This window comes from Vidua macroura, chromosome 5 (assembly GCF_024509145.1).
Source record: "Vidua macroura isolate BioBank_ID:100142 chromosome 5, ASM2450914v1, whole genome shotgun sequence".
Taxonomy (NCBI): domain Eukaryota; kingdom Metazoa; phylum Chordata; class Aves; order Passeriformes; family Viduidae; genus Vidua; species Vidua macroura.
In genome coordinates this window covers 31,225,815-31,241,445 of record NC_071575.1, presented here as the reverse complement: position 1 = coordinate 31,241,445, position 15,631 = coordinate 31,225,815, and the positions used below count along the sequence as shown (strand labels likewise).

Sequence of the window (15,631 nt, the reverse complement as noted above, 5' to 3'; positions counted from 1 at the left end):
AATAGCATTGGAAGTGAACCAATGGTCTGTTCATACTGTCTACTTTGGATATAGCAAGATTATACTAAGTAAAAGAACTGACATGTTTTTTAAAGGCCTCTAGCATCCAGTTGACTGAAACATCAGGTGAGAAAGATCTGGGAAGAACATTAAGCCAGAGTGTACTGGAAAAAGGCTTGCATTCACACATAGGACAACAAATGGACTCTGTTTCAAGTATACCATATGTTGTATTTGTCATGTGTCTTTCTCTGAATGCAGGGCCTGCTCTGAATACTGTGTAAAGATGCTCAGCATCTTTCATACCTGCTGTAGTCACTATGTGGCTTGTTTTTTCAGTGTGTAGAGAAATCAATCACAGACCATGTTGCAGGCACTATTCCTCTTTTCTGCTATCCATGACAAATCTCAGATGTGATCCAGCTCTGGAGACTGAAAACTGCTATGTGTTTCTGGTTATAAACCAGGAGAAATTAAAGATATGAATGGCGAATACCTGTTCATAAAAACTGTTAGCCTCCTCTATGTGGCATGCATCAGTTCTATTATTCAGTTCCGTGTAGTTATGTTTGAGTTTGCTCTGAGCTTTCTGAATTAATTTAGGAGTTAATGGAAATAAGAAGGGAGGTGCATATATTTAATAGTCATGTATATTTCAGGCCTAAGAATACTTGCATGCTTTGTTAAATTTTATACCTTAGAAGTCACTGTGAATACTTTCATAGCAGGAACTTTGTAGGAACACGGTGAGATATTTTTAAGAGGGGACAAAAAGAAGAAGGGAGTGAGACAAAGGTATGTCAGGCAAACAGAAAATAAGAGAAGGAGGAAGAGAAACAGCCAGCCAAGTGGGAATGAAGTAAAGAGGAGGAGAATAGATAGAAAATGAAGAGTGAGAAACAACGTAAGGTGAAAATCCATACTTCTTTTCTCTCCTTAATTCCCTGTCCCATCAGTGACATTTCTTTGCAATATCTACGCCCTTTGAGTTTTCATTTAGGTAACTTCTCTCTTGTATAAGCCACAGTATAGTCACAGGACAATCATGATAGGAGTGTCTTTGGAATCTTATTTTTTTTCTCAGTGGAATGGATCGTGTGCTGAGATTGCAAAGTCAACCTGCAGTCATGAGCAGGATGAACCATGAAATCATCAGGATGATTTCCCTGCTTTGCTGCTCCCAGGATTCCAGAAATGTAGAAACAGAGGTGTTAAGTGTAACAGGGGGAGGAGACCAGCTGAACTATGTTCATTATTGATAAAAGCATTGAGTTTGTGCAGCAAATTGATTAACCTAGGATTTGTGCACGATGCATACTATGACTAATCATTTTCCAAAGGCTGTGCCTGATTTATCAGGGCCGAGAAGCTGCAAGTAATCTTTCTTCTCTTGTTCCATCATAAAGCATTCACCTTGCAGTAAAAGCAACAGCGCTTTCGGCCCCCTCTGATATGGAGTACCTTGTTTAAAAGTTCTCTGTGTTTATAGCTCGCTAAATCGCTGCACATGCCATGTAAGCCCATGTTATCCACTTCCGTGCTGCAAGCATTGTGTTACACTGGTGATTTACCAGAGCTGGCAGATTTTCTGCCTACACTTTGTATGGGGAGAGGATTGTAAAATAGCTGCTATCTTCAATCCATATCAAACTGCAAAGTGCTAGAAAGGCCAAAGCTAAGAGCCTTCTTGCTAAAACATTAATTTTTAAAAACAGAAATCCACATGATCAGTGTTGGCATTTCAGTATTTGGTGTAATGAGAATTGGTTATTTAAACTGACATTTCTTTGTAAGGCTACAAATGCCAAGATGGGGAAGCAGGAATGTGAATGTTCTTATGCTGTGTATTTCTTCTCCTTCTGCTTCTTCAAAAGTGAACTCCTTGTTACTTGCTTTTCTAATCACTAACTGGCTAGAAGATGTTGCAGGAGTTTACAGAAAATACCTCCACTTGGAAAGAGGAGCTATAACACCATGTGCTGTAACTTACAGATGTGAGGGACAGAAAAGTTAAATAACTTGCCTAGAGTTACAGAGGAAGGCTGTAGAAATCACAAGAACTTTCCAGAAAACCTGTGAAGGGATCATCTATCAGTATGCGCAGTTTAACTGTGTTGATTTCACCAAATGTGTTTTGTTAAGCCAAGTATCTGTTTTTATGTATGCTCCTACTATGAACAGAATGCAGATACCCCAAACCCCATTCTGTTGGTCTGTTATTTAATGCCCTTCTTTCATTCCTGGTTCACTTTAACATCAGTGATTGATGAATTATGTGTGCATGTTTGGAGGTCAAAGTGTAGCGCAGGGAGCCCGGTGGATAACAGTGGATATCACAAATCCTGTTCTCTCCTGCCTTTCCTTCCCACATTTTTGTTCTTTTTCTTCTGTATTGACCCAGTGTTATAAATTGAATAATTTCTGATGGTGCCAGGCAGCTTGACATCTCACTGAAATTCAAGACACCTGCTGACTCTCTGCACTGTGCCTTTGTACTGGGAAGGCAGCAAAATTGACATTGGAAATTGATAGGTTCTGAGAAGTGAGGAGGAATACAACCACATGAACAAGTCAACAAAATGTTGTCAGCATTATGTTTGAAAGAGGTGTATCCTCCCATTAAGCCAAATTTTGTTCTCTGGAGTAGTTGATTTTTCAATAATAATAATAATAATAATAATAATATACTAAAAAAATTCAAAAATTAAATCCCCAAACTTCAAACCTCTGAAACATTTAGGTGTGGACAAATTGTCCTTGGCACTGTGTGGAAGTGGTGTTTAGGCAGCCTTGTCTGTCTCTGCAGGTGACTGTTGTATGGCATGAGAGTCCACGAAGCCTCTCCTTGGGCAGAGAGGCTGCTGCAAGGAGCAGCTCAAACATGAAGCCTGATTTGCTGGGTGCAGGAGGGTGTTCCTGGTAGTGTCTCTGAATCCAAAATTTTACAGGTGAAATTTTTCAGTGTTGGGGGAACTTTGCAGGGAAAAAATGAGCAAAACAAACCCAAAGGGTCCTTCTGGAGGTGAGACTGGCCTGCCTGGGCAGCAGCTGTTTGTCTGCCTTCTCTTCTCCAGGCCTGGGATTCTGCTCCTCACCTTTCCAGACAAAATGCTTTCTGAGCTCCCTCTAAGCTTCCCAGGGAAAGCTATCATTTGGCCTAACTGCTTACTTAATGGTTATTTAATTGTTCTGCTCGAATTTGGGTCTGAAAAACATATCATAAAAAATACAAACAAACCTCTAATGAGCTGTTTTAAAGCAGGATTTGTAGATTCCTAGGCTAATCTGTGTCTCATACTTGAATCCTGAGTAGTACATTTCCCTGGAGATTTATGTTGAAAATGCTCCATGTGTAGATCTAAACAGGACTTTTGAGCATTTGGCATTAGTTCAAAATACCATGTGCTGTTCAATCTTCCTAGAATTCCCAGAAGGAGATAGTGAGCTGTCATTGCTGTGCTGTCTCTCAGAGAAGCTGACCACTTACTGGCCCAGTGAACACTGAATTAATCTGGAGGATTGCGTATCAGGAGCTTGCCAAAATGCTCCATAAAACAGTCTCACAGCAAAGTAAAATGCCAGAAAAACAATAAAATCAAAGAACACCATCTGTAATACTCAGTAATTAGAGCCTTTAAAAGGAACTAAAGGATCCTCCCTGGTGGGAGCAGAAGAGCTCTTTTGTGGTTTTTATGCTGTTTCTGTTGGTTTTATGCAAAAGGGATATTAGGTGACTAGAGGAATTTTCCTGTTGTCCAGACTGTGGATTTAACCCAGCTCTAGTGTATATGTAGTAACACTTCTGAATGTCAATCAAATTCACTTCTTCCTATTAGCTATCAAGTGCCTAATCCCAAAATGTAAATAAATTTACCTCCATCTTATTTATATGTCATTTGGTTAAGTATTTTTGGGTTTGTTTTGTTTCTCCATTTCCTCCAAAACACCTGCAAAGGCCTCATTTTCTCTTAGTGTTTTTTATGACTGATTTAATGGAGATACTTCTGTGCTGAGCTATACAAAGTTGAGCTGTCTCAAAAACAACTTTGTGATCAGAAGTGTGGCTGTGTTGAAGGACATCTCATTTTTCCTTTTTCATATTTATTCTTTCTCTGGACTTCCATGAGTCCTATTTACAGGCAGAACCAGGATTTCCTTGCTTTCCAATATGGCATGATGTCAGGAAAAGCACTGCCATTTTTTTCTGCTTACTTTAACACCAATAAATACCACCCAAATTAAAATCCATGTTCAGTGTTAAGCTGATGCTTTTCATCAAAATATAGAAATCAAATACAGCTGCTTATCAAGAAGAATTCTATTTTTGTGTGTTCACACAAGCACAGCAATATTACCTGTACTCTGTTTAGTCTTCTGCTGACCTCTGGCAAGCAGCTTGTAGATTCCTAAGGATTTTCTTCATCTTTCTTTACTTAGATCATTAAAGCCAGGGATTGCTACAAACCAGATATGCTGCTAGCAGATCTCATGCTTATTTCCATGTGCAGCTCTGCCAATGCATCTTCATCTTCACTCATTCTATCTTTTCACCTCCTTGCTCTTTATAAGAAATGGAACACCAATTAGTACATGGCGACTAGAATGAAATAATGCAGCATTTCTAGCCTATGAAATCTGTAGAGGCCAAAGACTGCTCCAGTCGCTGCTGTAGTGTTCTCTCTGAAGTGGAGATGAGATCCAAGCCTGATCAAACCAGTTCTGAAGCCCACAGAGTCCCAGCAGTTTCAGTAGGGTTTGAACTGACGAGACTGTGATCATCTGCCAACAACAGCAATCGAATCAGAAGGTGAAGCAAATCATCATTATTTCTCTGGGTTGCACCATTGCTCAGGTAAAGAAAGTCAGGAATAACTATGCTACAATTCACTTCCTGCAGAAAAAAATAGCAAATAATTTCACCAAACTATAGGAGAGAAGTGACTCTAGGTTCTATGCAGAGCTTTGAGAAAGAGAGTAAAAAGCAAGAAACCAAGAGGTACTAAGTAGATTAAAGGCAGTCCTGAAGAATATACTTGCAGAGCAATTACACAGCCTACTACTCCCAAATGCTACTAATGATTGTTACGGCAATAAGAGCAGAGCTATAAACAGGTGATGCTCTTCACTTTGGCACAGAAGAGAGCCTGCTAGTGTTAGGGTATAGAAACAATACTGCCATGCTAAATAAGCCTCAATGCACAGAAAAAGAGCAATGATATGACAGCAGCAGTGTGGTTTGTGTACACAGTGGATGTTTCTCGCCCCGAATGTGCCAGCAGAGCATATAGAGTTCTGAGAGAAGCAGGTTCTTCCACTTTCATACCACTATTGCCCTGTAAACATTTCATTCATCTCTGAAATACAACTTGCAGATTAGACTTCCACTGATTGTGTTCTTGATAGCATTTGGTCTTAAATGGCTAATAACATAGGACTGCTATTTCAGGTGCCTCCACATGAAATCTGATGCTGAGTGCCCCAGAAGAAAACTAACCGTTTGTGACAGGAATGGGATCAAATTTGCTGCTTTGAGGAAGATGTATTTGCCTACAAATGCCCACTGTGTGTCTCTGTTATGTGCTGGTCATAGCATTTGAACAGAGAAGCAAGAGGAATGTAAATACTAGTGACAGTAAAAGCAGAAATTTTACCTATGCTTTAAAATTGTTCTTTTGGTAATATTGTTGCTCAAGATTTTGTTCCCTGAGGTACCAGAAAATGTATTTTGAGTGCCTTAGTGGCACCATCTGAGTAAATCCTGATTGCAGGTAACTTTTCTCAAATGGCAAAATATCATCCCCATGCTACACCCATCCTTCCTGAGCACCTCTCGCTTCTCCCCTGACCTAGACCCTGCAATATCGCCTTCCAGACTGTGAATCACTCATCTCTCTCCCTTGTGCCCCCACCAAATGTTATCATCACACCTGCTTGAACCTTGACATTTGTTTTGTGCAAGCTACGATGGAGCATGGCTCAGGCTGACATTTTATTCAGATTCCTCTTCTGAACTAAAGTCAGGGAAAACACAGCAACATATTTTGTTTGCACAGAATGGCAAACTGTCTAACCATATAAGCAAGCCCAGTAAAAAGTTTGACGTTTTTTTCATAGCTAAATAGCCCTTTTGTATTTCAACTAGAAAACAAGCTGGTTTGGGTTTTTTTTTTCTTTTTGGCCTAGAAAACAGTGTTATACCACCAATGTATGTATATTTAAAATTTGTGCATACAAATACTCATGTATTTTCTAAATACGTTTGCCTAGGCTATCCTTGAAAGCGGCTGCTGTGGCCCCACTCCTTGCTTGCTACACCCAAGGGAGGCAGCATTGATTTTCTTCTCTGAGTTTTGCAGGTTTTAATGAAAGCAAGGGAGAGGCTTGTGCCTACATTGCGATTTACTTTAATGTATGGGCAGTCTTTCAGACCTTTGTTGTTGGGACTATTCATGTGCTTAAGTGTTCTGCTGGATTGAAGCCACAGAGCAGTTAGCAAATTAGTGCACATACCAGGGTAAAGCATTCTATTTCTTCTTCCCAGACAGTTTGCATTTCCAGTATTTGTATAGGATATAGAGTGACAAGCAGTCCATTTATTTATTAAATTGAATGTCAAAAAATGGGATGTCTTCTCTGTAGTTAGTATTTCTGCATCGCTTTCTTAAAGATGGTATTCCCCTTTTCTTCCCATCCAAACTCCATTCCCTACAGAAAAGTCTATGTGGTGGCTATCATTGCCATACTTTATCTTCTGTGAAAGTAGCATTGTATGCATGGTTTTTCCTTGTGGTATGTTCCAGATAGTGTTAGAAACAAAATTTAGCTGCCAAATTATTAGAGTGATAGCGACCACAGGTATTCATTGCAGGCTGACAGAAGCTTCTCTGAAAGCATTTGCGTAATTCTGTGCTTCCAGCTTGGAGTATGGGAGCATAATTGTACATCTCATTTGGAATGAAATTCTTACAGTGGCATTTGAATTGGAAAAACTCACAATAAACTACAGCTTATTAGGCAACAGATGTGTTCTCACTTTGTTAAATTATTTGTGAGCTTCTATATTGATACTTTAGCAGCAAATTGACCGGGTGAGCTGACCTCCGTTCTCCCACTGGCACTGCTTTTTATGGCATGTGCTCTCAGTCACCAGCTCGTTTATTCCACAGCTCTGTTGTATCCTGCTTTCCACTTCTGATTAATATTGGGTGGCTTTCTCAGAGCAAGATCATACCCCAAAAGCAAGTAGAGCCAAAAGCACCAGAATTCCACCTTGCAGAAAGCAGGGCTGCTGACTGCATCTTACCTTGCGTGTTGACACTATTTCCTGGCATTCTAGGCCTTTTTTCTGTCCTGCTTATAATGCTATATCCATGCTTGAATGAATTAACTTTTAATTCCTGTGTGGACTAGTAGGACAGAAGTTACTTTAAGGTATGGCTATGCATTGTTTTCTCATGGTGCAGCTCCTGAGGTGGTTACCTATTTTTTTAATAGAGCACCTTTCATCCTGAAATATCCCAGGGTGCTTTAGAGGTGTGATCCTAGAAAATGACATTACCCCATTACTTCTGGACAGAGATGCTTGAATTTATGGACAGTGTGGGATGTACGCACAGCACACGCAGGGTTTTACTGGAAACAAACTGATGCTCCCAGTAGTGATGAACACTACAATCAAGTGAATGGAATGAGGAGCTAGGGCTTGTTTTCCCTTCACCACCTCCCTGAAAAATAACTGGAACTCATCAAGTAAGAGGGTATAGAAACAGGTGGAGGCACAAACCTCCAGAAACAAAACAAGGTTTGTTGTTGTAGGGAGTAAAAATGCTGGTGTGCAACCAGGGTCAAAGAGCCAGCAGCAGGTGGACTCGTTGAAGAGGGAGAAGTTCTATATAAGAGAGAAATAGGAAAGAGGGGTTTGTAGAGAAAGTGAAGGTGCAGGTGGTAACTGCTCTGTAGATAAAGAGAAGAAAACTGGAGTGGTAACTAGCAAGGGATATTATGACAGAACAGATTTGGCCAACATGACATCAATTTGGGAGCTGGAAAGAGTGATCCTGATTGTTCCCATCCAACTAGAGATAAGTTATGCATCTGTGATTAGGGAAATTATCAAGAAAACTCAACAAAAAGAACACCACCTCAGGAAGATATAACTAGACTGGGATCAGAGAATGACAGAAGAGAATGGGATGAGTGATGTTAAAGAAATAGGGTGAGGGGAAAGGAAAAATTCCAGATCCTTGCTTGGAAGGATCTCTTGCATTATCTTCCCTTTCCCTACATAAGAAGAGACCAGAAGTTCCACTGCCTCTGTGGGTTAGCATGTCCTTTTCTTCTGTCCCCAAGGGCCCTGAACAGAAGTTCCACTGAGATGAGGCAATGAAGAGACAGATTCTGGGCAGTCTACATACTTGAGCAGTTGGGCAAGGGACCCTCCATTGCACTAGAGGATACTTTAAAGAAAGCATATGCAATTTTTCTATTTCTAGAAACCCATACGATGCATCAGATTAGTTTGATGAGCTTTCCTACCTTCACTGGGATATAGAAGGGAGTAACCTCTACCCTGGAAAGTTAGCATAAATCTCTTGGAAGAGAGATGAGTAGTTAAAATTTTTTCTTTTAAATTGCTGTAAACAGCCTCAGTAAAAAGTAATCAGTGGTAAATCTGTTGTATGTAGTACAGTGCTCTGGGGTTTGTTTAGCTACTGCAAAGTAAAGTGGGAAGTGTGAAAGAAAACATATCTGGGCACAGTAAAATCTATCTGTGCTTATAGAAAGTGTATTGTCATATGCTGATTCATAAAAGTATAAATCCTTTCACACACCAACCTCATTCTAAGAATCCTGGAGCTTTCTGAAGAGGTGTTGATATTAGGCATGTAAGGAATTAGGTGGTAGAGGGAAGTTATTATCTGGCACAGCTAAGCACAGTACAGTATTTATACAATCATTAAACTCTCTGCATTGGATGGGTCATTTGCTAAGGTAATTTTTGCTCCTTATGTTCTCAACTGGCCCCAGTTGGCAGTACCATTATGGCCAACGGGTCTCAGGCTAACACAACTGATGCCTTTTGGTTTTGAGTCTCTGATTATAAGTGAGTGGATTTATTCTGGGATGTTATGAAGGAAAAGGACTTACTGCTGCTTTCCAACTCTATGGAAAACACAGTCATGCTGCCTTCAGCTGTTCCTGCCAGAATACAGTGACTGTGTGTAGCACCCTCCTGTGGTGTCTTGTGGCTTTTACTGCTACTTTCATTTCCTCCTCTGCTCCCTCTTTGCCAAAGTTAGTGTCCTGATACTCACTACTTGTAGCCAAGACTTGAGAACAGAAATGTCTACCATAATGAGCAATTCATGTGATGCTGTCAGCTTTCCTCATGGGTCTTATTCTTATTTCTGGATACTATCACATCTTTTCCCCATTCTGCTTGAAATCAGGATTTAAAAAATATGTATTGCTTTAATCTTCAGGTTTCTGAATGTATTTAATTTCATGTTAAGATGGTAATTGAAAGAAGGAGAAATGTTGTGAAAACATTAGTGTAGTATGAGTAAATATCCTTTATTACATCTTTCAAAATTCCTTATTCTTATTTGCTGGTGGCATCCCTTTTCCTTCATCTCTGACCCCTTGTCAGAGCAAGAAATTGTTATTCATGCTGAATTAGGTTTAAAGTCCTCATATGGAAGCATTCACCTGAATGGTTCCATTTACTCCAAGAACTGAAGGTTTCCAGGGTACAGTCCAAGCATCAGTCTGCTTGATGCTACTCCATTCCATACATTCTACTGTACCCTAATCATCTTCATATATAAACCCTGAAGTATCACTCTGCATCATCAGTAGAAGTTATTTCTATTGCATGTAGCTTGTTTGTACTCTCATGTTTTCCACCGAATGTGTGTACAGGATGTCATCATTCATTTCCCCTTCTTCCATTCACCTCCAGGAATGATGTGTCTCTGCCATAAACCAACTTTACCTCAGAATTACACCTTGATAAAGAAGTGATTTTTTTTTTTTTTTTTTAATTTTAGTTAGGTCATTCACAGTAAGGACTTTATAATTCCTTTGAAGATGATTAGAAACTGAGTGTAGAAGTCTTTTAAGATAAGCATCAAAAATTTGATGACATTTCAGTAGCAAGGCAATGTAGAAAATTGGGGTGACATCTGATGTGCCTACTTTAAGTAAAGCACTTCAGTTTTTTGTAGTGTAACACCAGCATTCTGAAGCACTAGAGGTTTGGAGCCTGGGTGTGTCACATGGCTCTAGTCCCACTGAAAGAGAATAACATCAAGAATTACTGCAGGCAAGCTTAGTGGCCATTTTCCTTTTTAGGCACAAGGTATAGAAGATGCTGTGAACTCTGCTGTGTTAGGGTTTACTTGGCAAGGAATGCAAGAGGCTTCTTCAGCTGAGGACAGAACTGACCAATTAATATTTGACCAAAAGAGCCTGGAGAGTGTCTGCAAGCCAGTCAGAATCATGTGTCCATCTGCATCATTTGCTGTGGATCAGCATTAGTCCCACTTTTTCATGGTAATACTTTTAGAGGCACAGCTGAAGTGCAGCAATGATATAACAGACTGCTGGTGTTTAAGCCTTTCATTCCTTCAGTGCAGAATTATTATTATTATTTCATTTTTTCCCCTTTTTATAGTGGATATGGTCTGCTACCTCCATAATAAAAACAGACACTATTTTGTATGGGTTTGGAAAACAGCCATACCAAAACTAGGTTGAACTGATAGATTTTAGACTCTTATCTGTGAGAAAATGTTCCTCCTTTTGTAATATTAAATTGTTGCTGCTTGTCTCTGTAGAAACAAGAATGGTTAGATGGGTGATGGAAGACAGGCTGACAGAAAAGCACTAATTAAATACTGTTTTGCAAAGCCCTCATTGAAATTCATAGCTTGGTACCTTTGGGGACTTGAAAGCAGGGGAGATGGAAAGATTTCAATTAAAAAGGTATTTGTATGGTTCTTTGTGAAGCCAATCATTGCCTCTTTAATATAAAGCATGTAAGTATCTAATACGCTTTACAAACATCTAATATCTTGCCTTGAAACAAGGAGTGTCTTAATAGGTCTCAGAGGAAGATACTTTGAAATAAAACAAAAATCCCGTAGACCTAAAATTTTATTAAAATTAAGGCTCTGCAGGGGTTTTTTTTAGCATAATAGCAGTCTTATGTAATTTCTACACTGACTGATTAGAAAATCTGAGAGGAAAAACAAACATGCAAGAAGAAATAGTGGTTTTTTAATAACTAGTTATTTGTGTTTCACTGCAGTTGTAGTTGCCATTTACAGATTTTAAATGTACATGATGATTGCTTTATTCTTGCAATACTTTTCGATTCTTTCCTAATTCCAAGGACTTTGCAGCATGAATCCCTCATTGAATTGGTGTCTGGGCAACAAATAACCTAAATATAGCAATTTATGGCTACAAAAATCCCCAAGGCCATCAGTTGAAGTCATTTGCAGGAGATACACAGTTCAAAAGGGTTCAGAGAACATGTATTCCAGATGCAACTAAATACCACGAGCCACAAAATGCTTGTTAGCAAAACAAACTCAAAACTTACAGTAGAACCACAAAAGCCTCAACCGTAATTTACCACAGTAAGAAAAAAGAAAAAATCCAGGCCATTGCCAGGTCCCTAGATCCTTGAAGTCATGGGGAGCATCAATGAAATTCCCAGATAACCCTAGAGTTCTATGTCCAGTTGCAAGATACAGCAGATTCAGAAAGATTTCTCTCAAAGCAGTCTTTAGTTGAGTCATTGGGGCATGGGTTGGGCTCGATGATCTTGAAGGTCTCTTCCAACCTAGTCATTCTGTGAATTTTGTGAAACTGATTTCAAATAAGAATTTCTCTTCTTCCTGAATTTCCTGGTCAGAATACGAGGAGAGTGTAGCAACAGACAGACCTTGGCAGGTGCTTTGAACAGCTGTTCTAAGAGCTGTAGAACCCACCTTGTCTAAGCAGTGTTCTTCACCCTCGATCTTCTTACCCAGCCGTGAGCTCTTTCTCACTCCTACAGATCCAGGCAAAGCCAAGGGTTTTCCACCACCCCTCAGAGAATCCCTGGTGCAAGTGCAGATGATGGAACTCAAAGAAAAGTGCCTGAGCAGAGGCTAGCCCAGGCAATTTTGCATAGTCATTTGGATCTCATTAGATCTCATGCAACTCTCGAAACCATATCTTGAAGCCAAAAAGTTTTCACCCTATGGATCTCTAGAGCATTGGCTCTAAATGCACAAGGTTTCTTGGCAGGAGCACAAATGGCAGCATATTAAATCAGTGCCCTTTCAAGTCAAAACTGCTCATGAATTTAATAATTTTTGCTGTGTCTAGGTTTGTGGGGATATCTATGATGACACCCCTTCATGGTTGCATCATTGGAAGCAGCAGAGCACTTAACAGGCTCTACAATAAACAAAAATACCAAAAGATGGGCCATTCTGATAAGACAAATTCTGCCTCCCTTATTGAGTGACAGGAGGATGTAACAGAATGCCTTATTTGAAATAAAATATTTTACCTAATACCATCCCCCCAAGGTTTGCTCATCAACTCCTTTTTTTTTTTCCCAGAAGTTGCCTTAACTTTTAGCTTGATCCACAAACCCATCTAGTGAATCACTTTCCTGATTGTATTTCTGCAGATTTCTTATGTAGAATTGCATGGTTTAGGTCCATAAAGAAAGTTCATCATGGCTTTTTATCATGGAGCATAATTCAGGAGTCAGAAGATAACTGTGGTTTAGGGGCTGTTTGTCATCTCATGGTCACTGGATTGCTTTCTCCTTACTCATGGCCACATGCTACCACAATAACTCTTGCACAGTTGCACAAAAATAATTTCCCTGTAAATAACAATAAAACAAATGGCATTTAAAAAATAACCACAAATGGTACCAATAGTAACAGGTAAAAATAATAAATATCACTTCATTATTTTTTTTTATAACTATGACTGCTTTTTGTTTTAAAGTAACAGCTACTTGAAAAGCTTAGATGCTCAGGCTTGCATTTTTCAGTTATGAGGTATTCTTAGTTTTCTTTTTAACAAGTTCTGTGCATAACTTGAATTAAAACTTACAGTCTCTTGAATTTTTTCTTCACTTTTGGCTATTCATTCTTGATAATTATGGCTGTTTTACACAGGTTTAAGCGTAATAAGAACGTAGTCTACCAGTGGCAAAGCTTTTGCATTTTACACTTCGAAAAAGCACATATCTATCACTTAGGTGATGAATATTTTAGCAGAGGAGCTGGCATTGAACAAGATGATGCTATTTTCTTTTTATACCACCGAGGTCTAAAAAAAGTTGCATCACTATGGTAATTGCAGCACGGGTGGTGAAAATCTCTAATGCAGTGCATTTGTTTTGTGGATGGTACTGTAGCCAAAAAGTATATTTAGGTAGCACTGGTGAAGGGCTTGTGGAAAGTAGTCTTAATTTGTATTACAATAGCTTTTAGGTCTGGGTCCATTGTGTCAACTGCTATACAGAGAGAGGGAGAGACTGAGAGGTTGAGACTCTCCATTCAGCCAGACAAAAGATGTGTATCCCTACTTTATTGGCAAGGAAGCCTGGTATTCAGTGGGCTCCTAGAGAGAGAATGCTGCCTCCTGATTCCTAGACCACTGGATTCCTAGCCTTCTAACTAACTCTTGCCAACTAACTGGTTGGGCAAGATCCCACAGACAAACTGTTCATTAGTGGAAAAATCATGTTTATATCTGGACTGATAAGCAAATCCACTGAGAAATCACAAAACTTTCTCAGAGAAACAGTAATTTGAAATGAATACACGTACAATTTTTGGGGGAGAGAAAGGTTAAAATATCTGCAAGTTAAAAAAAATATTTTGATTGTCTTTAAATGAAATTGTTGATGCTTCATTTTGCCAAGCAAACTGCAAAAATATCCACTGAACCTAAAAGAAACAAAACTCAATAGTGTTTTAGCCTTAAGGCACAAAGCCATTCTCCCCTATGAATGGATCCTTTATATGATGGAAAGAGGTTCTCTGAAGCTTTAACATTCATGCTCAAGTCATTGATAGGAATGACTATGAACTCAAATGAAGCTGTGATTCAGAGCACTTGAGTTCTGCACATCTCCAGAAGGTCCCGGGATCACTGGTATTAGATGCCTAAAGTTAATAGTGCAGATGCATCCTTTTGCCCTCGAATTTGATTTGAATTCTGTGCTGCAACTTCATGGTAAGAGCTGGGAACATAAGCTTACTTCCACTTGAAAAACAAACGAGTGAAATCCTATAGGTCTACTAAGGCAGCAAGGAGCAGGACACATTTGTTTCAGTGGCAATTAAACCCCCACTAAGTAAATTGAAATGAAATTTGCCTTTTAAATTACAAAATAAAACTCCATTGCAACCCAAATTTTATTTTAAATGGCAAAAATTGGTTTAGAGGTATTTTTAACCCTTGCAAATTAGCCTTTATAAAAAAGTATTTGCTGGTATTCTCAAATACCTGCATTTAACTTTGCATTCTTTATTATGAGGCTCATCCAATCTTAATGATCTAGAAAAGTGATTTGTATCAATCAAAAAACTGTTGGGTAAGCGTAAACGGGATTCAAAAATGCAAGTGTGTGAGTGCTAGTTTATTCCTGTGGAATTAGCAACAGAAAAGCTAAAAAGAATAGGACTTAAGAAATGTCTCCTTGCCTTATGAGTAAAATAATTTCTACATTATCCTTGAAAAGTCTGGAATGGTATAATCTGTTAATAATGGGAAAAAAAACCAGAATATGTAGGCCACAGGGAACATGCCAGAGGGACTCTTCTTAGATAACAAGAACAGTGGTACTTGATGAGAGTACATGTGCCTGTCTTGCTGTAATAGCTGTCTCCAGTAATAGTCTTAAGTACCTAGGGAAGAGGAAGAGCAGGGCAGGCACACATGATATTTCCTTGCACTGCTTCCAGCTCAGGGGGATTTCCCAAGCCTGGTGTGGCTTGTCTGCTTTGTAACCATTAGTGGATCCCTCTTAGACACTCTCCTTGTCTATCTTGAATGCATGCAGGCACTCTTAAGAGGAGCCCTTCAGGCCTGCAGCCTCTTGTCTCAAGAACTGCCACATCCTGTTTGTCTCATCCTGGCTCCTGCTCCCTGCATTTGGTGGCCTCTTGTTCCCAGGGGGCGAGAGAAAGAGAGAGCTGTTGGTTTGTGTGCACTCTCACACGGTTGTTATAAATAGAGGCGAATAATTTGTTCAGCCTTTCAAGAGTCAATCAGAAATTTATTGATTACAGCAAGCGATGGCAAGCAAACAGCGCTGGGTGCAGCCGGGGAGTCTCTGCTCCGCCTACAGCTCACACACCGTTTTCCCCCTTCCCGCAGTCTTTTTATACTTTTTTTTTTCCGGGGCCGCAGTATCTCTGGGTGTACTCTGCGCTTGTGCCCTCTGTTGCTAGGGGGTCGTCTTCTACTCTCTGGTGGTCGTTTGACGAAGGCTTCTCTCTTCTTCCTTGGTGAAAGTCCACGGCCCTGTAATGGTCTTTTCCATATAAGGTTATATGTTATATGCACCTAAGTTCTAATTACACAACTAGCTTAAGTAATCAAC

The 15,631-nt window shown here is 39.6% G+C and overlaps 1 protein-coding gene across 1 annotated transcript in view; it reads left to right on the top strand.

The window, feature by feature from the left end:
• Nucleotides 1-15,631, top strand: part of SCUBE1 (signal peptide, CUB domain and EGF like domain containing 1) — a 191,003-nt gene that overhangs the window by 55,874 nt on the left and 119,498 nt on the right. The window lies entirely within an intron of this gene.